Raw genomic sequence first — 24,794 nt, 5'->3', positions numbered from 1 at the left:
GGCTGAGACTAAGGGAGAACACCTAAAGACAAATTTGATAAAAAGCATTACCAAGGCCAGAGAGGTATCTCAATAGTTAAGAACACATACTGCCTTTGCAGAGGAACTGAGTACAGTTCCCAGCACTCAGGAGGGCAGCTCACAACTTCCTGTAACTCTAGCTCCAGTGGAAGCTGATACCTCTGGCTTCCAAAGGCACTTGTACTCACATGCACACAGATTCACAAACATATTCACCTTATTGAAAAAAAATAATATAATAATAGCCAGGTGTGGTGACACACACTTTTAATACCAACACTCTGGAGGCAAAGGCTGGCAGATCTCTGAGTTCTAGGCCAGCCTGGTCTATATAGTGAGTTCCAGGCCAATTCAGGCTCCACAATGAGGCTTTATCTCAAATGATAAAAATAATGAGCCCAGCAGTGGTGCATGCCTTTAGTCCCAGCACTCAGGAGGCAGAGGCAGGAGGATCTCAGTGAGTTCTAGGCCAGCCTGGTCTATAGAGTGAGTTCCAGAACAGCCAGGGCTACACAAAGAAACCCTGTCTCAGAAGAAAAAAAAGAGAGAGAGAGAGAGAGAGAGAAATGAAATTAGCAAACAGGCATAATATAATATAACACTAAAAAGCACCAAGGAGGAACCTGGGGCGATAAGCGAAGGTGAAGTGCAAACAGGAAGTACGGAAGAACTAAGAGCCAAGGAACTCTAACTTTAGGATCATCTCAGCCACAATTAAGAGAAGTAATCTTGGGTACTGGAGAGACGGCTCAGCAGTTAAGAGCACTGACTGCTCCTTTCAGAGAACTTGAGTTCAATTTCCTGCACCCACATGATAGCTCACAACTGTAACTCCAGTTCCAGGGGACCTGACATCTTCACACCAATGCACATAGAATAAAGTTAAATAAATTATTATAAGAGAGAGAGAGAAGTAATCACCGAAGCTAGCACTGCATGGACCTTGCAATGTGTGGGCACTGCAAAGACCCAGTCACTCAAACTCTGAACAACTCAGGCTTCAGGTTATCTATTGTTACTTCCATTCACAGGCAAAAAGAAGAAGCCTCCATCATTTCTCAACTAGCCCAAGGTCATCATCTTAGTCATTTCTTCTGCATTTCCTTTGATGGTTCCTTTTTCTTTTATTAAATGTACTAGAATATGGTTGCCTTGTTGAGAGAACATGGATTGTGCCATCAGCCATTCCTTAGGTTCTTCAAGTCCTCAATTCTGTGTTTGTGCACTCTAATACAGGCTTTAGATGGTGACAGTATATTCTTCACAAGGTAATCTGAAGCCAGGTATGATACCCATGCATGCCTGAAATCCCAGCACTCAAGAGGCTGAAGCAGGAGGTTCATCATGATTTCAAGGCCAATCAGAGCTACATATTGAGTTATAGGCCAGCCAGGTTTTGGAGTAAAATTGTGTCTGGAGGAAAAACAAAACAAAACAAAATATAATTTATATAAAATGCACCAACACACACATGGTGTAATTGGTTTGTTTGTTTTTACTCTTTGGGGGCCTGCTACCCAGCTCCCAAGTAAATACATAGAGACTTATTCTTCCTTATAAAGGTCCAGCCTTAGCTTGGCTTGTTTATAACCACGATCTCTAACTTAATTTATCCCATTTCTCTTTAACTACATTTTGCCTCTGGACTTTTGTTTTTTGTTTGTTGGTTGGTTTTTCAAGACAGAGTTTCTCTGTGTAGCTTTGCGCCTTTTTCCTGGAACTCACTTGGTAGCCCAGGCTGGCCTCGAACTCACAGAGATCCTCCTGTCTCTGCCTCTCGAGTACTGGGATTAAAGGCATGCACCACCACCACTCAGCCCCTTCTCCTTTTCTTACTCCTCGCTCTCTTCCCCAGATTTCTCTCCTATTTACTCTCTCTGCCTGCCAGTCCTACCTATTTCTCTCTTCTGCCTTGCTATTGACCATTCAGCTCTTTATTAGACCAATCAGGCAAAGTAATACAGCTTTACAGAGTTAAACAAATGCAACACAAAGGAATGCACACATCTTTGCATCATTAAATAAATATTCCACAGCATAAACGAATGTAACACTTTTTTTTTTCCTGCCGGAGCTGAGGACTGAACCTAGGGATAACACATCTTAAACTAATATTCCACAACAGCATGACACATTTAAGTACCTAATGAAGTGTCATTAGTCATGAGCAGGAGAGGATGATAGGGAAGCACTGGTCAGAGAAGCCTTCCATGAATAAATCCAGTCTGAGCTTTATTCATTCTAAATGACTGACCACAAACCTCAAATAAACATTCAATATAGCCTAGATTCCTATTCTCTCTCTAGGAAGATGGTTTCCCTCTCTTATAATAATAGTGATGAGCTTAAACACAGCTCTTTGTCTCAAGAGTCGACGTCTGAGCCAGGCATAGTGACTCAACTACACCACACCTGTAGTCCCAGCACTTGAGAGTAGGCAGGAGGATTACCATGAATTTGAAGCAATATATATAGCAATTCTGATGTTAGCATGGGCTACATAGTCAGACTCTACCTAAAAATAAACGAGAAGGTAAGTCTCTTTGCTCATCCCTTCACTCTCAGCAGCCCTTATAACCAATAAAGTTAGCAAGACAGGTGCCAGAACCTCATCCCCAAGAGGCTTCACAGCTTCCAACACCTTTGAATTCTTTGACTAAACGTGAACAAGCTTCCTCAGGCCTCCCTAAGGATAGCAAAACCCTGGAGACGGGCACAAACATCCAGCTGAGACCCAGTCCCTCAAGTAAATCAAGGTGACTCCATGGAAAACCCTGCTGTGCACAGCCCACGCTGCCAAACTAGACTCTTGACCAAAAATTAATCTTGTTTTAAGCCACTCATGAATGGGGTGGGTTGTTACAAAGACACATACATATCATAAAATAAACCACCTTAATCCTTTTAGTGTTTCCTCAACTTTCTAATATCCGTATTCCTTAACTCACAGAAAAAAGCAAGTTCTCAAGTGTTAATACCTCCGCCCCTCCATCAACTCTATCAAACCCATCCTATCTCCTGCCTTTACTTCTGTTACAAATAAAGAGCCATCAAAGCTCGGCCCCTCCATCTGCAATCCAGACTCCACCCATGCCCTCCCAAACTGCTCCATCTGATACCTCTCCCACCAGTGTCTCCAGCCTCTCTTCCACACACACACACACACACACACACACACACACACACACACGCACACACACACACACACACACACACAGCCACACACGGGTCCTCTCTCCAATCCCAGGGTTATAGTACTATTTCCCAAAGGAACTAACTACCTTCCCTCACTGTCTCCAACTCCTCTCTTCCCACCATTCCAACAAACTGTTTCTGTCAGAAAAGCCAACGACTGTTAAAGATTGCTTCTTGCCGGGCAGTGATGGCGCACGCCTTTAATCCCAGCACTCGGGAGGCAGAGCCAGGCGGATCTCTGTGAGTTCGAGGCCAGCCTGGGTTACCAAATGAGTTCCAGGAAAGGCGCAAAGCTACACAGAGAAACCCTGTCTCGGCAAAAAAAAAAAAAAAAAAAAGATTGCTTCTCATTTCTCACCTCAACATATCAATACTGCAGATCAACCTTCCTCTGTGGAGTGATGGTCTCGCCTGCGTTCTTTAACATGGAGGCCTCCTCTAGCCTCAGAGCTGCTCCTTGTCAGCCTCTACTCTGCTCAGTCTTGATTGTTCTTCTCTCTTCAGGTCACATGTGTAATATCATGCTAAAGAGTGCGGAACTGTGGCAACTCAAAGCGGCCTTTTGGATCTGACTGCCCCCTCTGGTAGGCTCATTTAGTAAATAAACAAGTTGTGGACTTGAGAGGAAAAATAAGAGTCTAGTCCTAGCACTTAAAGGACTGAGAAAAGAGTCAGCTGGTCACTTGAGCCAGCCTGACAACACAGCAGGAGTCGATCTCTTTTCAAACAATTAGGTGTGGTAGTTGTATTAGGGTTCTCTAGAGGAACAGAATCAAAGAATGAATCTATATCTACATTAAAGGGAGATGTATTAGAATGGCTTACAAGCTACAGTCTGGCTAGTCCATCAGTGGCTGGCTAAGTATCCAGTAGTTTTTCAATCCACAAGGCTGGATGTCTTGGCTGGTGGTTAGTCTAAGATGGAATCCTGAAATAGCTTCTATTGTCAGTGAAATAATGCCCCAGAAGAACAGATAAACTTGCTATCAAGGGGGAGAGCAACCAAAAAGCAAAAGCTTCTTTCTTCCATGCTCTTTTAAGCAAGCCACACAAGAAGATGTGTCTAAAATTATGATGGGTCTTCAGATCCCTAATAATCCAGATTTAGAGTGGACCTTCCTAGTCAAGAGAGTCCTTCACAGGTGTACCCACCTGCTTGGGTTTTAAAAGTTGATTCCAGATGGAGTCAAGCTGACAACCAAAATTAGCCATCACAGTGGCATGTACCTTTAATGCCAGCCTTCTGTGAGTTTGAGGGCAGCCTCATACATAGAGGCCAGGCAGGATTATTACACAGTGAAATCTTAAAAATATATTTTACACACACACACACACACACACACACACACACACACACACACACTAAGACTCTGGTTCAGAAAGGGTGGAACAGCTCTGTATCAGAAAAACCAAATTTCCTGCAGATAATAATTATAAACTCTGAACAAAACATTAAAAACAGACATCTGAGCTCCTGGGGATCTGGCTGCTGGCCTTTGCAGGCTTCTCTACTCATGTATGCGTGCACATATCCTAAGAAAAGAAAAGCTCAGAGTTCAGAGTAAAGAAAAAGAAACTCCAACAAGTAAGAGTATCCCAAATTGTATGACATTTCTCTCCACACTCTCAGACGGGACAACATAGGAAGCTACGGGGAGCCAAGGTTGCTGCTGTCATGGGTAGGCCAGAGGTAGAATGCATAAAGACTCCGGCCTCAAGAGCAGCTGCCATGAGGTGAAAGCTATCCAGATCTGAGGAGACAAAACTAGGAATCCAAGTCCTGCCAAATTAGAAGGAGTTTCCATTATACTCCAGAAGGGTCACATTTAGGCTGTGGCCTAAAACTTAAGTCAAAATCAAAAGGGCCCACACTAACAACGGCCACAATTAAGTCTCCATTGTATGAAGGTGCTGTCCCAATAGTTTAACAGCCTGACCAAACAAAATGTTTTCAAAAGAGATTTACACTGTATTTACACTGTGTGTGTGTGTGTGTGTGTGTGTGTGTGTGCGCGCGCGCACACACGATGCATGTGTAAGAGTGCAGGCACACATGCCAGTCTGTGTTCTTCCCCTCCACCTTTAGGCGGGTTCTGGGGATCTAAGAAAAGCAGGCAGGCTTGCATGGCACACCCTTTTACCTGTTGAACCATCCTGCCAGCCCCAAACTCAACATTCTTCATGGGTTTTTGTTGTTGCTGCTGTTTATTTTTATTTTTTCGAGACAGGGTTTCTCTGTGTAACAACCCTGGCTGTCCTGGAACTTGCTTTGTAGACCAGGCTGGCCTCAAACTCAAAGAGATCCACCTGCCTCCCGAGTGCTGGGATTAAAGGGGGTCACCAGAACCCCCACCCCAGCTCAATTCTTCCTGGGAATGTAACTCGGTCATACAGTACATGCTTACACTGCATAAGGCACTTGGTTCAATACCCATCAGTTTAAAAAAGAAAAAAAAAACTGTACAGAATATTATGTTGCCACTGTCCACCAAGCACAATGCTGCTTTGCTATCCAGCAACAGAAAGATTCGGTCTGTCATTGTGAGACAGACTTGTAATCTAGCACTTGGGAGGTGGATTTAAGTGAGGAGGAGGTGAGCTCAACCCCAACTACAATATAAGTTCAAGGTCAGTCAGCCTGTGCTACATTGAGTCCCACCCAGTCTCAAGAAAGAATTCTCAATTCCCATTGAGGGGGAAAGGTACTTAATTTTATTTAAGCCTGGAAATAGTTATTGCAATATTTTAAAATAAATCCATTTTGAATGTTAAAAAAAAAAAGCGCAGCAGGTTGCTGTTGTTGTTGTTTGTTTTGTTTAAGTATATGTTTGTATGTGTTTATTATGTGTGTGTGCTGATCTCAAATACCTGGGCTTTAAGAAATCCTCCAACTTTTCTTGGCGGTGGTGGCACACACCTTTAATCCCAGCACTCGGGAGGCAGAGCCAGGTGGAGCTCTGTGAGTTTGAGGCCAGCCTGGACCACAGAGCGAGATCCAGGACAGGCACCAAAACTACAGAGAAACCCTCAAAAAAAAAAAAAAGAAAGAAAGAGAGAGAGAAAAAAAAAAGAAAGAAAGAAAGAAAAGAAATCCTTCAAACTCAGTCCTCTGAGCAGCACACACCACCATATCTCACGAGACTAAAAAATCTTTAAGCATAAACCACAGTCTCTAGAAGGTATCATCCATAATGCCAATTTTATACAACTGAAAATTACTAGAGATGTGAAAAAGAAAATGTGGCACTCCAGAGAAAAAGTAAACGCTAGGACTTACAAACGACCATGCACCGAAACTGTCAGATAAGAACTTCAAAAGAGCATTAATAAACCTGTCCATGAGATTTTGGAAGAGACCAGAAGGTAAAGAAAAGATGAATATTCTCACCAGATACATGAAAATGCATGTAACCCCAGCACTTGGGAGGCTGAGTCAGGGGAGTTTACAGTTTTAGGTCAGCCTGGTTATACAGAGAGCTTCCAAAAACAAAAAGACAAAGACTGGAGAGATGGCTCAGACATTATGAACAGAGACTGTTCTTCCAGGGAACAGGGCTTTGAGTCCTAGCACACCTGGTGACTCACAACCATCTGTAATGAGATCTGGTGCCCTCTTCTGGCCTGCAGGGATGCATGCAGGCAGAACATTGTATATGTAATTAATAAATAAATAAATAAATAAATAAATAAATAAATATTTTTTTTAAATAGGGTTGGGGATTTAGCTCAGTGGTAGAGCGCTTGCCTAGCAAGCCCAAGGCCCTGGGTTCGATCCTCAGCTCAAAAAAAAAAAAAAAAAATAGCTGACATAAGCAGGAGCTAAAAACAATGAAATAATTCTTGGAAGTACTGAAAGACAAAAATTAGTCAACCAAAAATTCTACATCCAGCAAAGAGTCTTTCAAAGGAAAAGTGTAGTCTAAAGACACACATCAGTTGATAGAACGTTTGCCCAGCATAAATGAAACCCTAGGCGTGCCATAATCCCAGCACATAGACGGTTATAGCAGGACTGAAGTTCAGAAGGTCAAGGTCATCCTCTGCTATAGAGCCAAGAGTTTGAGGTCAGCCTGGGCCCTGCCATTAAATAAAGAAATCCCAGCACTCACAAGGCTGAGGCAGGAGGACCCTAAAACCAGCCTGAGAAAAAACTCATCTCAAAAGTAAGTCAGGAGCTGGCCACCCTGGCTCACACCTGTTGGGCATGCAGCATTCCAGAGGTTACCTTATGATTTCAGGCCAGCCAGGGCTACAGAATGAGACTCTGTCTCCAAAAACAAAATAAAACAAGACTGGCTGAGAATATAGTTCAGTGGCAGAGCACCAGCCTACCATACAGAAGGCCCTAGGTTTGATTTCCAATACTGTCAAAAATTATTATATAGATATTTATATGGAATTCTGCCTAGAGTGATGGATCAAATCTTTTAGTCCCAGTACTTAGAAGGCTGAGACAAGAGGATCACTGGCCAGCTGGAACTACAAAGTGACAACCTGTCTCAAAATAACAAAACTGGGCTGGAGAGATGGCCCAGAGGTTAAGAACACTGACAGATTTCCAGAGGCCCCGAGTTCAACTCCCAGCACCCACATGGTGGCTCATTACATATCTGTAATGAGATCTGGTGCCCTCTTCTGGAGTGCAAGCAGAACACTGTATACATAATAAATAAATAAATCTAAAAAAATAGAGGCAGTTGTGGTGCACGCCTCTGTAAGGCAGACGAGCAGATCTCTGACCAGCCAGCCTGGTCTCCACAGTAGGTCCTCAGACAGCCAGGGTTACACAGAAAAACCCTGTCCTGGAAAAACAAACAACCCACAAGACAGCACTGCCAAGCATAGAAAAGAAGCACAGAAAAGAAGAAAAGGAAAGAGGGAGAAGGGAGGGAAGAGAGAAAAGAACAAAGAAGGAAACTGGGCATTTATAAATATCTCCTCATAAATCTGCAAAGATCTCAACAAAACACCAGCAAACCAATCACACACATAAAAAGAACGTACATCATGCCAAGAGGAATTTATTCCGAGAATGCAGGTTTTTTTTTAAACATCTGAAAATCAATCAATATAACATACCACAAATCAATGAAAGTCAAATAACCATCTGAATTGATGAAGAAAAAGCATCTGACCAAATCCAACACTCTTTCATGGTGAAAACATTCCAGGGGCCAGTGAGATCACTTACCAGGTAAATGACTTTTGCACAAGCCAGGTGACCTCAAGTCTCCGGAACCCACTTACAGGTGGAAGGAGAATTCCACAAAATTGAAATAAAGGTAACTTTCTCAACCATTGAAGGCCCACCACTACCACTTTTATTCAACACTGATTGGGGGTTTCAACTCAATGCAATAAAAAAGTAAAACAAGGGGAGTACCAATTGGGAAGGAAAAGAAAAACCACCTTAGTTGCAGACATAATTATGTAAGTAGAAAATCCAAGGGGATATACTATGAGAACTAATAAGTTACACAATGATGAGAATGCTACCATTATACATAACCCAAATATATCTTTGTACAACAAATATTGAAAACATTTACAATACCATCAAAAGGCAAAAGAACTCAGAATAATTCAAATGAAAATGTACCTTTACAGTGAAAACATAAATTACTACAAAATCGAAATAAATGGAGAAATAAAATTAAATGCATAGATAAAAAGACTCAATAATTCAACTCTGAATTTGATCTATAGATTCTACATAATATCAGTCAAACTAACAGCAAAAATGATACAAACTTGAGAGCTTATTCTTTTTTTGTTTATGTTTTGTTTTTTTTGTTTTTCGAGACAGGGTTTCTCTGTAGATTTGGAGCCTGTCCTGGACTAGCTCTGTAGACCAGGCTGGCCTCGAACTCACAGAGATCCACCTGCCTCTGCCTCCCGAGTGCTGGGATTATAGGCATGCGCCACCACCGCCCAGCGAGAGCTTATTCTAAAACTAGCAAGACAAGCTGAGGTAGAAAGGGTTGTTTTGTATTCGTTTTTTACACAGGGTCTTCATACACACACACACACACACACACACACACACACACACACACACACACACACACACACACGATCCAGTGGCTTCATGATTCTATCTCAGATTCCAGACTGTTGAAATTACAGGTGTGTGTTACTCCCTGCAAGGAGCATATTATTTTATAACTCCATTTAAAGTCTGAGGACCTGAGTGACAGAAATGAGAACATCAACGACTTGAAGATTTCAAGGATGGTTGTAATGACTGGAAAGGACACAAAAACAATTCCAGGGGGATAGAAATGTTCTACATAGACTTGAGAGATGTCCACACTCATTTTTGGTTTGTTTTTGAGACAGGATCTCACTGTGTAGACCTGGCTGTCCTAGAAATCATTATATAGATTAGGCTGACCTCGAACTCAGAGAGACCTGCCTGCTTCTGACTCCTGAGTGCTGGGATTAAAAGTATGTGCCACCTTGACTGTCAACACTGATGTTTATACTTGCTAAAACTCATTTAAATCATATAAGATTTCCCTGGGTATGAAATATCCTTCAATAATTTTAAATGCAATATTGTAAACAAAATAAAAATAAAAGACTGTATATTCAGCTAAAAGGATGAAGGCTGCTTGCTATGTATAGAACATAATTTTCAAAAGAATTTTTAAAAAAACAAGACACAGGGAGCCAACAAGATGGTTCAGGATCTGAGTTTGACCCCAGAAACCCACATGATGGAAAGAAAGAACCAACTACAGCAAGTTATCTTCTGACCTCCACACAAATAAGTAAATGTAAATATATATACATATATATATATAAAATAAAATAAAATAAAAAATAATGTGTGAAGTATGCTTCCCTTTTTTGTTTGTTTGTTTGTTTTTCAAAACAGGGTTTCTTTATGTAGTCCTAGCTGTCCTGGAACTAGCTCTGTAGACCAGGCTGCCCTGGAACTCTGCCTGCCTCTGCCTCCCAGGTGCTGGGATTAAAAGTGGGCACCACCACTGCCTGGCTTTTTTTTTTTTTTTTTTTTTTTTTTTAAATAGGATCTCTGTGGTTTTTTAAATAGGTTTCAAAGGAAATGGCCCCCATAGGCTCATATATTTGAATACTTGGCCCCCAGTTGATGGAACTGTTTGGAAAGGATTAGAAGGTGTGGCCTTATTGGAAGAGGTATCACTGGGGGTGGGCTCTGAGGTTTCAAAAGCCCATGCCATCCCCAGTTAGCTCTCTTTACCTTATGCTGGTGTTTCAGGACATAAGCTCTCAGCTACTGTTCCATTGCCATGCTTGCCTACCTGCTGCCACAGTCCATGCCATGATGGACATAGACTCTAATCTAAACTGTGAGTCCCAAGTCAAATGCTTTCTTTTATAAATTGCCTTGGTCATGGTGTTTTGTCACAGCAACAGAAAGTAACTAAGACTGTCTCAATGTAACCATGGCTAGCCTGAAACTTAGTATGCAGACCAGGCTCTTTGAAATCTAAAATCTACTTATCTTCATCCCAGGGTGCTGGGATTAAGTATGTCACACCAGTTATGCAACTCACTTCTATAAAATGTACACTTCTTTCACTTCTATAAAATGTACACTTCTTTCTCTCAAACATATTTATGCACAGAATTATCTGTTCATAAACTATCTTTAAAATGACTCAAAAGAAAATAGCAACATCAATTGCCTTGGAAGAGGATGCTAAACACTCTGACAGGTCATATTATCCATTTATATAACCTGTAACAGTGAAAGGCATAGGCTCTGGAATTTGGGTTGAACCTAAACTCTCTGGTTTATTTGTTTTGACCTCAGATACCTTGCTTCTTACTTTGTGTCTCAGTACTCTCACATGACTATTTTGTATGTGACATGTATGTGCATGTGGGGTAGGAGTCATATACCTGTGCAGAGGCCAGAAGAGGATATTAGGTGTCTTCTATCATTCTCCACTTTTTTTTTTTTTTTTTTAAGATAGGGTATCTCACTGAACCAGAAGCTTATCACTGGATTTTGGGTTCAGGTTTTGATGAAGCTGGCTGGTCAGAGAACCCCTGGGATCCACCTGCCTCCACCCTGCAGAAATTTAAGGTCACCCTCAATCTACACAGCAACATTTGAGGTTGGGCAAACACACTGGGCAAAATTAGATGCTTCCTCAAAAGAATAAAAAAGAAAGAAAAGAGCTGAAAGAATAATTTCATTACTAAGTTATTGCAAAGATGAAATGAGATGACGTGGAGAACATACTTTAAAAAGTGTCTGGGCCTGCTAAACATGGTAGAACTTTTTTTTTTTTTTTTAATGTATTCAGAAGAGGGTGCCAGATCTCATTATAGATGGTTGTGAACCACCATGTGGGTGCTGGGAATTGAACTCAGGACCTCTGGAAGAGCAGTCTGTGCTCTTAACCTCTGAGCCATCTCTCCAGCCCTGCATGGTAGAACTTAACTGTAACAGTCATCATTGTTATTAGTTTAAATATTTCAAACATTACCCTTAACTTGAGAGAGAGAGAGAGAGAGGAGGGGAGGGGAGGGGAGGGGAGGGGGGGGGGGGGGGGGGGAGGGGAGAGGAAGGATGGATGCAGAGCCAAACTGCCTACAGTACAAATCTTGGCTCTCTCGCCTCAGTCTCTCTATCTCTGAAGAGGGAAATTATAGCCCCTATAGTCTATGGTTACTCTGAGGACTAGATGAAAAATTCCCATATGAATTAAATATTGAGTTGGGCATGGTGGTGCATGCCTTTAATCCTAGCACCTAGAGGGACAGAGGTAAGTAGATCTCTGCTAGTTCTGGGCTATATAGCAAGTTCCAGAACAGCTGCGGCTACACAAAGAAATCCTGTCTCAAAAACAAAAAAAAAACAAAAAAAAGGAATGGCATAGTATAAATAACCAAACATTATGCTGTGTGCTTTAAGTAAACAGTTATTTCCAAAGCTTTAAACATTATCTCCCTGCTCAAAATTGTATGTTCAGCCTTATCTCTCCTCTGGGCTCCAGATTTTTCTGTAAGATATATTCTCCCTGGACTTCTTAGATGGTTCCCACTACTTCCAGCCAAAAGAAAGCCTTGCTTTCTCTAGCGTGTAGTAATTCCCTCACATCTACCACTACCTCAACCCAGCTTCCCCATTTAATTAAACAATGACACTGCCCGACCGTTTGTTCCATCAAGACGCCTGGAAATCACTCTGAGCCCACTCATTCCCTCATACTTCTCAATTGTTACATACTTCTTTAAGGAGTTCCACAGCTCTCCCTCCAAAATACCTCTCTAAGTCAACTGCTGAGGTTTAAACCACAACACTCCCCTCTATCCATGTGCCAAAATTCATAAGAACTCAAGACCCAGCTCTTCACCAATGTCTGTAAGGTTGACTAGAAGACCAACGTTCTAAACCACACTCCCCCTTAACCTAGACGCACCAGTATTATCTAGTTCCTGCAAGAGATCTGGGCCTTCCCCATCTCCTCTTTGCATCTGTGTTCTCAGCCTGGAAGGCTCTGTCCTGCCCTCCCCCCCCCCCCTCCTCATTACAGATAGCCTTTTTTTTTTTTTTTTTTTTTTTTAATTTTATGAGCATTGACTGGTGTTTTGCCTGCATGTATGTCTGTGTGAGGGTGTTGGATCCCCTGGAACTGGAGTTACAGTCAGTTGTAAGCTACCATGTGGGTGCTGGGAATCAAACGAGAGTCCTCTGGAAGAGCAGCCAATGTTCTTCACCCCACCCCCAACCATCCTTCCAGCTCCTACATCTTCAAGAGCTTAGATTAAATGGGAGTTAGAGAGGTCAAAAAGAAGACTCAGAAGGGAAGAGACATCAAGAGATGAACAGACTTGGTGGAGGAAACTTTTAATCCCAGAGACAGGCAAATCTCTGTGCCAGTCTACATAGCCAAGAGTATATAGCAAGACCCTGTCTCAAATAAAACAGAGAAAGAGAAAGCAACTTGAAGAGCTAAGAATGGGGAATGAGGGGCTGGAGAGATGGCTCAGTGGTTAAGAGCACCGATTGCTCTTCCAGAGGTCCTGAGTTCAATTCCCAGCAACCACATGGTGGTTCACAACCACCTGTAAAGAGGTCTGGTGCCCTCTTCTGGCCTGCAGGGACACATGCAGCAGAGCACTGTATACGTAATAAAGAAATAAATCTTTAAAAAAAAAGAATGGGGAATGAGGCCAGTAGTGTCCCACGCCTTTAATCTCAGGAGGCAGAGGCAGGCAGATCTCTAAATGCCAGCCTGGTCTACAGAGCGAGTTCTGTAGGATAGCCAGGGCTACGCAGAGAAAAAAAAAATGCGGAATGAAATGCTAAGAAGCCAGCAGCACGGACAAGAAGAACATAGACGAAGGTGTGAATAAAAACTTCTGGAATCAGGCCTAGGGACAAGATGGATGAGGATGGAGACAAACTGAGGGGAGGGGCTGCAGAGCAAGGCAAGAATCGGAAAAAGGGACCGAGTGAGAGAGAGCTGATAGTGAAGGGCAGGAGATCAGTAATAAGTCGCCATCAGTCCTTAACAAGTGAGTAGTCAACTGCAAGGATCCCAAGTAGCGGGTGAAGAGGTTCCATAATGGAGGGAGCTTCGAGAAGAGTACGGGAGAAGGAAGAGAGGATGCGGGGCTGGTGGAGATAAGCCAGGGGAAGTGATGGAATGGCCCTTGGGTGACAGATGACCACCGGGGGATGAGAGGAAGAGGGGCAGGATGGAAATAGAGGACAAAAACGAAGTCAGTACTGAGTACTGGGCACTGGGCACGGGCGGGGAGGAGGGGAGCAGAGGCGGGGGGGGGGGGGCACCGAGGGGTGGAAAGGTCACTAACAGCAGGCCCCTGATGAGGAAGGTGTATGCAAAAAAATGAAGACCAGGGAGGGAACACTGACAACTCCCCCCCCCCATGTCCAAGGTCCGCCACACCTTCACAGGCCTTCACAGAGGGGAGGGGCCTGCACGGGGACGGGGGTGGACAAGGAGGACCCCGACAGGCTGCGAAACTGGCCCACCACTGACAGCCCTGAGCGCGTACATTAGGTAAGACGGACTAACTAGGAGAAGGGTTAGCTGAGGGGATGCGGAGGGAGGGAGGAATGAAAGAATGAATGAACGAATGAATGAATGAATGACGGGAGTGGAGAGTGCTGGCTGACACCAGCGAGCAGACGGACGGAGGCGCTGACCCCCCACCACCCCACCCGCGACCAAGCGCAGGGTTGACAAAGGCGCTGGTCCACGGACTGGGCGCTGACTGCAGGTGCTGAGTGACAGCAGGACGTTGACGGACGGAGCGGGGAGGGGGGGTCCCCTCCTCTGCCGGGGCCCGAGCAAGCCGCCGGCGCGCGGCCGCACTCACCTGCCCCGCGGACTGGGGGGGTGGGGGGGGGCGTCGCGGCGGCTCCTCCAAGGCCCGAGGGAGGCCAGGACGCTCGCAGAGGTGACGTGCGGACGGCCTGCAGGGGGCCGCACGCCCATGGGCCCGGCCCCGCGGTGCGGCACCTTCCGACTCGGGCGCAGCCTGCGGGAGGCTGGGGGCCGGCTCGGGACCGGCTCGGGGCCGCGGGCGAGATCGCTCCAAAATGGCGGCGGCGGCGGCGGCGAGAGCGCGCGCGCGCGCGCTCCGGGGGACCCGCTTCCGCGCGCGAGGGCCGGGAGCGCGCGCGAGGGCCGGGAGCGCGGACGGGGCCGGGGCGGGGGCGCGCCCCGGGGGCGGGGCCATCGGAGGAGGCGCAGGGGCGCTGCTGCTGCGGGCCAGTCTGGGGTCTGGCGGAGTAGCTCGGCATGGCAACCTAGCGGCGGCCTCCGCAGGGCTTTCTGTCCTGAGGTGTCTCTGTGATCGAGCTGGCCGTGCTAAATTCTCCGGCCATCTTCAGTCACCCAAGAGCGGCGGCTCGCTGTGGCCTGCCCAGGTGTGTGCGCAGGTCTCCCCTACGTCCCCTAGGTCCTGTTTCTGAACTGGGCAGCGAACAGCCCTACTTTTTCTTTTTTCCTGAGTGCCCCGTACATGTTGGGCGGTGTTTCTGCACGTTACGTACGTGTCCCTCTAACGCTGCTTGGAATTAATTCAAATTTAATCTCTAAAATGAGACTGATTTCCGGTGGCCTTTCAAGCCGTGGGAAAATTTTTAAAAAAAATTAAAAAAAAAAAAAAAACAGAAGTGAAACATGTAAGGAATGTGTCAACACATGCTAGTTAGGAACTCAATGCCTTTCAGCTGCAAGTTCACCAGTGTTTGTGCGAAAATACAACCCGGCGTGGGTGGTGCACTTTGGTGTAGACCAAAGCAGGAGAGTAAGCACAACATTGTCGCTCGGGGAGTGGTGGCGCACGTCTTTAATCCCAGCACTCCAGAGGCAGGAGGATCCCTGTCAGTTCGAGGCCTGCCTGAACTACTCAGCGAGTTCCAGGTCAGCTAGGACTACATACTTGAAAAATGTCTGAAGGGGGTTAGGGGTGGGGGAGAGCATCTGGGCCCTTCAAGTATTTTTGGCTTTGAGGTGGTACTGCTATGCTCTTCAGCAGAGGGCGCCAAAGAGACACTGTTGGGGGGCGGGCGTTTTCCTTCCCTGGTCTGGAAAGCAAAATTGGAGGACCTGGGTTCATGCCAAGGCCTCTGGCGGTGGTCCGTAGCACAGCTTTTCCCAGGCCACCCTACTGAAAGTGACTTTGGTAAGATTTCCCCTCAATATAGAAGCTGAAGGTGCTGCAGACCGGGCGCAACCCTGCCCCTGACCTTTACACTATTTTTGTGCCCAGGCCAGAGTTCGTGAATCAGCAGCATCTCCATACACACACACACACACACACACACACACACACACACACACACACCATTTTTGCAATATTAAGCAAGCACAGTACTGCTGAGCTGCATCTCCAGCCCTTACCTTTTTTTTTTTTGAGCTGGGCATGTAGTCCCAACATTGAGAGATTCAGTCAGGAGTTGATTAGTAGTTCAAGATCGGTTTGGGCTGCAAATTGAGTTCAAGGGCACATATTGAGTTCAAGGGCAGGCTGGACTACATGAGACCTCGTCTTAAAATACCGTTTGTTTGTTTGTCTGTCTGTTTGTTTGTTTGTTGTTTTGAGGGCATAAGGTTTTGATACGTTGTGCAGGCTGGCCTTGAACTCGTGACATTGCCCTGCTCCTTTCACACCTACACTGAGTTCATCAGCGAACCTCCTGTACCTTTCATTTCAATATCTAACTTGTAAGACCAGTTCCTCTCATTTGACGCAAAACAGCCTAGATGGCCCCCCTACTTTTATCCTGGAGGACCTGCTGTAGGCCATTTAGCATAGTGTTCAAAGGGCTCCTGTTAAAATAAGTCAGATCAGATCTCTGACCCTCGGGGCTTGCTGTCTCACCCAAGATGAAAGCAAGAATCTTTGCTGTTGCCCACACAGCTTTTTGTGATGTGATCTCACTTTATCTACTCATTTTATTTCATTTCAGTCATGATAACCTCCTGCCCCAGGTCAATTGCTCACACCATCACTGTATCTTTTCAGGCATCTCCCCTTATTATTGCTATGCTTGTTGACTCGCCTCATAGATACTTGCTGATTTCCTCCTCCCCAATGAGGGCTTCCCTGACTGCTCTGTTTAAAGCCTTGGGTTTATATGATGCTAGCTTTACAGCCTCCTCTCCCATTTAGTCTTTCCTCTTTCCCAGTGGTATCACTGACTAGTCACAATCCAATAAGGAGACCTGAAACTACACAGTGATTTCAACAGGGGGAGTTAATTATAAAAATGATCAATTATAGGATGATTGTGAAGAAATAAAACTATATTCAAGAAAGGAAAATCTTGGAAGACAGTTTATTCTCCCAACGGGGGTTCATTCTTTCTTAAAGACGTTTGGCACCATCCCAGTTAAAGACAGAGACATTCTCTGGGCTGTCCTGAATTTTCTGAGAAGAACTGCCATGCACTACAGAACAGATCTTACAAAGAAATACATCTTCCAAAGAGCAAGCAAGGATGAAAACTAACCACGAAGGTGCCTGTGAGCATCACTGGGAATTACCCATCGGGATAGCAATCAGAGAGAAGTACCAACACTTGAGGAGAATGAGAATAATGCATGGCCTTCCCATACCCCTAGTAACTACACAACAGAAGCAAGCTAGAGAATGCACATGGACCGCGGATGGAAAGCCAGAGGTCTCTCCTGTGGAAAGTTAATGTACTGGGTGCGAGGGATCAGGAGTTGATGTGTAAGGAGAAAGCTGGATCACCAACTCTATGGACATCCTTCTATACAACAATGAAACAACTACATTCCCAGCTAACACTATTGCTCTTGGGGTTGGCAAGATGACTCAGTGGGTAAAGTCAATCACTCCCAAACTGACAATCTGAATTTGATCCCTAGAGCCCACATGCTAGAAAGAGAGAGCCGATTCCCACAAGTTGTCCTCTGACCTCCACATGAACTCAGTAGCAGACACACACACACACACACACACACACACACACACACACACTAATAAATAAATGTATAAATAAACAAATTTGAAAATTAGTTCTGTAGTGTAATCCCTGCTCTTTCCCTAAAAATGAGATTATGGCAGGCGGTGTTGGTGCATGCCTTTAATCCTAGCACTCGAGAGAGGCAGAGCCAGGCGGATGGGTCTCTGTGAGTTCGAGGCCAGTCTGGCTGGTCTACAGAGCGAGATCCAGGACAGGCACCAAAACTACACAGAGAAACCATATCTCAAAAGAGAGAGAGAGAGAGAGAGAGAGAGAGAGAGGTTATGTACACTTCCAGCAGTCACTACAACTGTCACTGGCTGTTTTGATTACTCTTCAAGTACAGTCACTATCCCACTGAAAAGTTTCTTATGCAAACTCTAAATAGTGATGTTACCATCTAAAAGTTTGTATTTTATAAAAGAGAAAAAAGTTAGAGTGCTTGCCTAGCAAGCATGAGGCCCTGGGTTTGGTCCTCAGCTCCAGCAAATAGATAGATAGATAGATAGATAGATAGATAGATAGATAGATAAATGAGAAAAAAGTATGTACAATATATAACAACGAAAAGCTACTATATTCCTCATTTTTGTTGTTGTTGTTTTTTTTTTTGTTTTGTTTTTGTTTTTTGAGACAGGGTTTCTCTGTGTAGCTTTGCGCCTGTCCTGGGACTCACTTGGTAGCCCAGGCTGGCCTCGAACTCACAGAGATCCACCTGGCTCTGCCTCCCCAGTGCTGGGATTACAGGCGTATTCCTCATTTCTGTAATGAGTGCAGTACATAATGGGCATGTATTGTCTGTAACCATTTAGGATGTACACAAAACACCTACCACAAAGGCAGTTATTTCCGACCCAAAAGGACCAAATAGAGTGAATTCTATCACCAAGAGCACCAAATAAAAAGTCATTCATCAGTGAACTGGAGAAAGCAAAGCTACATCTCAGAGCACCATCAGAACAGGACCAGTGGTGGCCTGCATTGTCCTTCCCTCAAGAGTTTCTATGCCAAGACAGACCCAGGAACCAGAATCTCTAAAATGAATGAAAACAGGCAGAACCATGCCTGTATACACCATAATCAAATTGCTGGGGGCCAAAGACAGAAAAACCATGAAAGCAGAAAGAAAGAAAAAAAAAAGTCTCACCAACATTAAGGGAACAACAATAAAGTTTATAGCTGAGGACTCATAAAAGATCAAGGAAGTGATAAAATAGCATTCGGAGTGTGGAGGAAAAATAAAACCTGTCAATGAATAAGCTCTATGTCCGGCAAAACTATCCTTCTGAAACTGAAAGTGAAAGACTGGGGAGATAGCTCAGGAAAGTGGTTACTGTGCAAGCATGATGTCCTGGGTTCGAATCCCAAAACCCCCATAAAAAGCCAAGCCGAGGGACTCAAGAAATTACCCAGTAATTAATAGCATTCGCTGCTTTTCCAGAGGACCTAAATTTGATTCCCAGTAACCACATGTCAGCTCACAACCATCTGTAACTCCAATTCCAAGGATTCAACACCCTCTTCTGGCCTCCAACCATACCCACATACACGTGGCATATACTCTAACAGATACATACATACACACAAATAAATCTTTAAGAAAGAAAGAGAACAGAATCCAAGGTTGACTGCTTGCCTCTGCTCACACACACATGCACATATACACACACAATTTTTTTAAAGAGGATGAGCTATGGGGAGGTGGTAGCACATGCCTTTAATCCCAGTACTTGGGAGGCAGAGGCAGGCAGATAGATCTCTGTGAGTTTGAGGCCAGCCTGGTCTACAGAGTGAGTTCCAGGACAGCCAGGGCTGTTACACAGAGAAACCCTGTCTTGAAAAACAAACAAACAAACAAATAATAGTAATAATATAATAAATGGTAAACAAACACAATGGACCATTAGCCATAATGAAGAAAAGGTGGAGAACTAGAGAGCATCATGTGAACTCAGTTGAACACTAAAAGACAAGTGTCATCTGCATATTTTTTTTTTTTTTTTACTAACTGTTTAGTCTTAGAACTCACTTTGTAGACCAGGCTGACCTAGAACTCACAGACATTCACCTGCCTCTGCCTTCCAAGTGCTGGGATTAAAGGTGGGTGTCTGGCCACATGCATTCTTTCACAGGCAGAAATTTTAGAAATGCTGATCTAAATGTAGGAGAGAGATTATTGGAGACTGGGAAGGATGCCAAGGGGCGACGAGGTAGAGAGGAGTGTAAGTGTAAGCTAACATGATATATGGATATATGAAAATATCACGGCGAAACCCTGTCTTGAAAAACAAACAAACAAACAAATAATAGTAATAATATAATAAATGGTAAACAAACACAATGGACCATTAGCCATAATGAAGAAAAGGTGGCAGGCATAGTAAAATGGTGCACACCTGTAATCTCAACAATTGATAAGTACAGGCAGGAAGATCAGGAGTTCAAGGTCATTCTCAGCTACATAGCTCAGTAAAGGCCACCCTTGGCTACAAGACACCCTGAATCAAGAAAAAAAATCCTTACTTTATATGATTAATAAATTTTAATAAAAACTGCATTATAGCAGAATTAAAACAGTATGTAAGCTAGAGGTCATCTGACCCCACAGAAGATAATGAAGTACTCCAGAGGAAAAATTCAGTAACATAGAAAAAGGATTATGGCCGGGCGGTGGTGGCGCACGCCTTTAATCCCAGCACTCGGGAGGCGGACCTCTGTGAGTTAGAAGCCAGCCTGGTCTATAGAGCAACATACAGGCGCAAAGCTACACAGAGAAACCCTGTCTCAGGGGAAAAAAAGAAAGAAAGAAAGAAAACAGAAAAGAAAAAGGATTATGTATCAAGAGTAATGGTGTTTATTCCATTATTTGTTTAGCATACAAAATTCATAAGGAGACAGTTGTGTAGCTTGGTCTGTTTGAGGGTTCCCTGGCAGTGGGACCAGGATCCATCCCTAGTGCATGAGCTGGCTTTTTGGAGCCCATTCCCTATAGTGGGATGCCTTGCTCAGCATTGATGCAGTGGGGAGGGGCTTGGTCCTGCCTCAACTGAGTACCAGGCTTTGTTGACTCCCCATGGGAGGCCTTACTCTGTTGGAGGAGTAGAGGGGGGGTGGATCAGGGGAGGGAGACAAGGAGGGACAGGAGGGGAGGGAGGGGGAAGTGTGGTTGGTATGTAAAATGAATAAAAATTTTTAAAAAAGAAAAGTGAGTTCCAGGACAGCCAAGGCTACACACAGAGAAACTCTGTCTCAAGCAAAACAAAACGAAACAAAAAATTAGTTGGAAGGGTTGGAGAGATGGCTCAGTGATTAAGAGCACTCACTATTCTTGCAGAGAGGCTATGGGCTCAGTTCCCAGCTTACAACTGTCTGTAACTCCAGTTGGAGGAGATCTGACACCTTCTTCTTCTTGCCTCTGCACGTACATACCAGGCACACATGGTACACAAACATACATGTGGACAAAACACTCAAATGCATAAAATAAGATAATATTTTTTAAACTTAAAAGATAGTCACCAACTTCAAAGGTGTAGATGATAACTTGCTGTTTAGCTAGTTATATATATGCACGGATCACCCCACTTTTATTTTTCCCAATTTCAGCCAACAAAGATACCTATCAAACTCTATCCTGGGGGAAACAGTTGAGACTGACTCTCATTTCCACTTGCAAAATCAGTCCTTTCAGTGACTGGCATACTGCAGGTGGACAAAATGGGCTTACTTCACTTACGACTGTGCACTTGGTAGCAGTTTTCTCATTTACAAAATAATTATCTTAAACTCAACGAATGTGGCAATTAACAAAGATAATGATTTTGTAGCTGATAAATAACCATAAGCTCACATCCCCACTTTGAACCTCATGACTACTTTTGGCAGATGGACTGCAAGTGCATAATTTCTAGGCAATTAAAAGTCAATGAAGAACAACAATAACACATAGGTGTTGGGGAAAACCTTTACATTCTTTTCTACTTTGATGATACGCATTTCAGAGGTCCACTTGGCCTTCCTAGGAATTCACATGAATGGAAAAACTATTTAAGACTTGGAAATTGAAGCTGGGACAGCCTTTTTTTTTCTTTTCTTTTCTTTTTTCTTTTTTGGTTTTTTGAGCAAGGGTTTCTCTGTGTTGCTTTGCGCCTTTCCTGGAACTCACTCTGTAGCCCAGGCTTGGCCTCGAACTCACAGAGATCCACCTGCCTCTGCCTCCCAGTGCTGGGACTAAAGGCGTGCAACACTACCACCTAGTTTCTGGGACACCATTAATCCCAGCACTTGGGAGGCAGAGGCAGGTGGGTCTCTATGAGTTCAAGGCTGGTCTGGTCTACAGAGTGAGTTCCAGGGGCTGACATAGAGAAACCCTATCTCCAACATTCCTAACCCCTACAAGAAAAAAGATGTGAAGATTCTTGCTGAAGCCTGGTGTAAGTCAGTAATTTTGAAAGAAGGGCTTTAGGGCTTAAAAAATAAAAACACCTAAGGTCAAAGTATGCTAGATAGTATTGCTACACTGCCATTCTCAATAGCCTGAGTTCTAGACCTTTATGGATCTCAGCTAAAACCAGACTTGGCTTTGTGGCTTTGACATAGAGAAGAATGACATTCCAAGACTAGCCATTTTATAGAGCAGAATTTGAGTGTATTTTTGGGTGGAAACATCATCTTTATTGGTATAAACATAATCCTTTATTATTTAGGATTATGATAGGCACTTCCATGACAAAAAGATGGCTCTAAGACAATGAAGAGTGAATCAGTAACACAGGAGCTAAAGACTTTTCACCCTTGGTATCTCCATCAGCACTTTGCTTCAGCTTCCAACAGAATAAGAGCTGGGGCTTAATAAAAAATATTTTAATAGAGACATAAGCACAGGGGTTAAGAGGGACAACGCAAGTGTGTGGGGATGGCCGTTTTTAAACCCAGCAGACACAGGCAGAGCTCTGGGAGTTCAAGATGAGCCTGGTCTGCATATCCAGTCGCGTGTGCCCCCCCCCCCCCAGCAGCCAGCACTACATAGAGAGATCCTGTCTCAAATGAGGGTGTGTGTTTGGGGATTGGGGACTCAGAAGAAAGTAAGACATCCGAGAGAATATGTGTAGGCTTCTCAAGGAGCCAGTAAGACAAATCCATAGGTATGAGCTCTATAAGGGAGAGTTATAATTGTTTAGCATTGATCATATATCTCATCTTGATGGCTCTCAGGTTGTATCTCAAAAGATTGCTAATGTCCCGTCCCCCCTCCCATAAGTTGGATGGGTGAGGAAGGTCTGGGAATGCCTTGGATGGCAATCTGGTAAAGTAAAACTATAAGTTACAAGGGTTGCACAAGTCATTTAGTCTATGTCCTTTCCCTGTAAACCAGGTTTCTGATGGGATTTCTGGAAATTTGGTTGAAGACTTGGAAATTGACGCTGGGACAGCCTTTTTTTTTTTTTTTTCCCTTTTCTTTTTTCTTTTTTGGTTTTTTGAGCAAGGGTCTCTCTGTGTAGCTTTGCGCCTTTTCTGGAACTCACTCTGTAGCCCAGGCTTGGCCTCGAATTTCTGGAATCCAGGTTCATAGTTGGGAAGAAAAAGACCTTAAGCAGTTGTTAATCGTGCTAGATTTCTTGCCTCTCGACTGGTAAGAGGCTGGAGATGGGGAGGAGGAGGGCTCTCCATTCCCCTTCTTCTGCTCACTCAAATTTTTCTTTCTAGCCTGCCTAGTTGCCTCTTGGTTCTAAATTCACCCTTCTACAAACCTGGCCTCCAAATTAGGCAAACCCCTTTACTCCTAGAGACAGCAGCATTAACTGGCCGGGCTGCCTCTTTGCTATCGAGAGTGAGCACACCAGCCTGGAGTGGGAGTGGGTCGGGCAGACATGCCAACTCAGCTAGGATGGCCTTCAATAGAGTTGGTGGGTGGAGACATGGTCTATTAATGGTGTCCAACCCTGGACAGGACACCAGTGAAGTACAGGAGAGCTATACATTCAGACACAAAATTGTGAACTTAAAACATTGAGGTGGGTTTTTTTTTTGTTTGTTTGTTAGGTGTTTTTTGTTTGTTTGTTTTGGTTTTTCGAGACAGGGTTTTTCTGTGTAGCTTTGCGCCTGTCCTGGAACTCACTCTGTAGTCCAGGCTGGCCTGGAACTCACAGAGATCCGCCTGCTTCTGCCTTCCAAGTGCTGGGATTCAAGGCATGGGCTACCACCACTCGGCTTGAGGTGTTTTTGTTGTTGTTGTTGTTGTTTAATTTGCTGTTTATTAATTGTACCAGGTGATCATTTTCGTTATGACAGTTCCATGCACGCATACAATGTACTTTGATGGTATTCAACCCTCGACTGTCCTCATCTCTTTCCATCTTCTGCGCCATTTCGGCTTCCACATCTGTTTGTTGTTGTTTTTTTTTAATAAGTTTTTTTTTTTTTTTTGGTCTGAGCTGAGGACCAAACCCAGGGCCTTGCTAGGCAAGCGCTCTACCACTGAGCTAAATCCCCAGCAAGATCTTTATTAACAGATAATTCACATAGTATACAATTTTCCTGTTTGCACCATTTGATAGACTTTGGTCCAGCATCCTCATAGGCCCATGACACCATCACCACTTCCTGTTTTAGAACATCGCTGTCTTCAATTTCTTTCTTTCCTTTTTTTTTTTTTTTTTGAGGTGGTTTTTTAAAGATTTATTTTTAGTGTTTGCCTGTGCACCACGTGCGTGCATGGCGCCCGTGGTGGTCCGAAGAGGGCTTTGGATCCACAGGAAGTGCCCTTATAGTTGTGAGCTGCCATGTGGTTGCTGAGAATCAAGCCTGACTTTTCAGGAAAAGCAGCCAGTGTTCTTTCCCGCTGAGTCATCTCCCCAGCCCCGAACATTTGTCATTTGTGTGTGTGTGTGTGTGTGTGCGCGCGTGTGTGTGTTAAGACACTTTTTTGTTTGTTTTGCTTTGTTTTTCAGAGACAGGGTTTCTCTGTGTAGCCCTGGCCATCCTGTAACTCGCTCTATAGACCAGGCTGGCCCGAATGCCGAGATTTAAGGCGAGCGTCACCACCGCACCGGAAATGGTTTTCGCACTTTTCAATGAATGAGCTTTTGAGGTTAGTCTGTAACTAGCT

General features: G+C 44.2%; 1 protein-coding gene across 6 annotated transcripts in view; it reads right to left on the bottom strand.

Moving 5' to 3' along the window:
• Positions 1–14,799, bottom strand: part of Ppp6r2 (protein phosphatase 6 regulatory subunit 2) — a 90,551-nt gene extending 75,752 nt beyond the window's left edge. For 5 of the 6 annotated variants that reach the window (XM_036208833.1, XM_036208831.1, XM_036208832.1 and 2 more), the window contains exon 1: positions 14,563–14,697. The gene's annotated coding sequence lies outside the window, so the exon portion shown is untranslated. Of the gene's footprint in view, positions 1–14,562 lie in introns of all 6 variants that reach the window. The other variant, XM_036208836.1, reaches the window with a different exon arrangement.
• Positions 14,800–24,794: the final 9,995 nt, after the last annotated feature.

The sequence above is a fragment of the Onychomys torridus genome, chromosome 16, assembly GCF_903995425.1.
Source record: "Onychomys torridus chromosome 16, mOncTor1.1, whole genome shotgun sequence".
NCBI classification, from domain to species: domain Eukaryota; kingdom Metazoa; phylum Chordata; class Mammalia; order Rodentia; family Cricetidae; genus Onychomys; species Onychomys torridus.
The sequence above is the reverse complement of the archived record's forward strand: the minus strand, read 5'-3'. Positions and strand labels throughout refer to the sequence as shown.